Raw genomic sequence first — 1,523 nt, forward strand, 5'->3', positions numbered from 1 at the left:
AGAATGTGAGAATACTTGGGACATATTTAAACCAGCCTGAAAGAGATGTATGAACACATTTTTTCTATTTTGGAAAATTTGTAAATACTTTTCTTCTTCTTCTTCTTCTTCTTCTTCTTCTTCTTCTTCTTCTTCTTCTTCTTCCTTCTTCCTTCTTTCTTCTTTCTTCTTCTTCTTCTTCTTCTTCTTCTTTTCTTCTTCTTCCTCTTTCTTCTTTTCTTCTTCTTCTTCTTCTTCTTCTTCTTCTTCTTCTTTTTTTTTAGAAAATTTGATAATCTGGTAGAATCAACAGATTACTTACAAGACATATTGTTAAGTGATTAAAACAAAAAAAAAATTAAGACTGCCTTGTCCTTTAATATGTTATCTTATTGATCCTTAGCATGATGATGTATCCTAGTTGGTAGTGACAAAACTGTTAGAAGGAATTTCACTTATAATATTAATAAAATGATCCCCTTCCCCTTTTTTGTCAGCAGGTTCAAAATTCCTTATAGAAACTCTTCTTGCATGTAGGGACAAAGTTATAGCTGCTACTTTATGAAATATACATAGTCTATATCTTATTTTGGTTGCAGTTTGCGATCTGTGTAATATAGAAAAAAATAACAACATCTTGGCTGTTTTTCTGTTTTCTCTGCAAGTAGACATTGATGAAGGGATAGAGACTCCTTAGCTGCCTCTTAAATGTATGTTCTTGCTGTTATTGATACCATATTTTACAAATACACATTAGAAATCCTATGTAAAGTGTTATGTCCCTAAATATTTGTCAAATGGGGATTTTAATACTATTCTTATCCGATTTAAATACTTCTAATATAATCATTAAATAAACTAATCATAGGAATCCTGTTTTTAAAAAATTAAGTTATTTTCCTTCATTGTTGATTTACCAAACTAAAAAATTAAGATACACAGTAGGATGAAACAGTTGAAATTGAAATTATCATAGCCATGTTACTTATTACATTTTTAAAAAATCATCTAAGGATAGAAATGTGTTGATTTTAGAAAATCCTACATATTTAGAACCAGAAATTCATGAAGTTCTAAAACTTTATAAACTAAAAATGAATATCTTTTCATGCTACATAATGCCTTGTCATTATGTATTAATTCCATTAATGCCTTGTCATATTGAATTTTTTAAGAAGGGATTTAAGTTTGAAAATATCAATAAGCTCTTCAGGGAAACAACAAATTCCCCAGGATGGAGACATTTAAAACAATCAAAAGCACCAGGATCTAGACATATTAAATGAGAAATTAGTCTACTCATGAAAATATTTCTGGTAGTCAAATTTTGACCATAAAATTTCTTTATTAAAGATATTCCTCTTCAGACTAATTCTTATCATTGATTATAAGTATATTGCTCTTCCTCATGGATGAAGTACAAGAGATTCAGTCTGAGCTTGTGTCAATATGTTCAGATTATTTTTTTTTTTTTGAGACAAAGTCTCACTCTTTTGCCCAGGCTAGAGTGCCGTGGCGTCAGCCTAGCTCACAGCAACCTCAAA

The 1,523-nt window shown here is 29.7% G+C and overlaps 1 protein-coding gene across 1 annotated transcript in view; it reads left to right on the plus strand.

The window, feature by feature from the left end:
- The window catches only part of FOLH1B (folate hydrolase 1B), a 126,127-nt gene that overhangs the window by 5,893 nt on the left and 118,711 nt on the right, over nucleotides 1-1,523 (plus strand). The gene's annotated exons all lie outside the window — the stretch shown is intronic.

Source organism: Propithecus coquereli, unplaced genomic scaffold, assembly GCF_000956105.1.
Source record: "Propithecus coquereli isolate 6110/MARCELLA unplaced genomic scaffold, Pcoq_1.0 Scaffold170, whole genome shotgun sequence".
In the NCBI taxonomy this organism is placed as follows: Eukaryota; Metazoa; Chordata; class Mammalia; order Primates; family Indriidae; genus Propithecus; species Propithecus coquereli.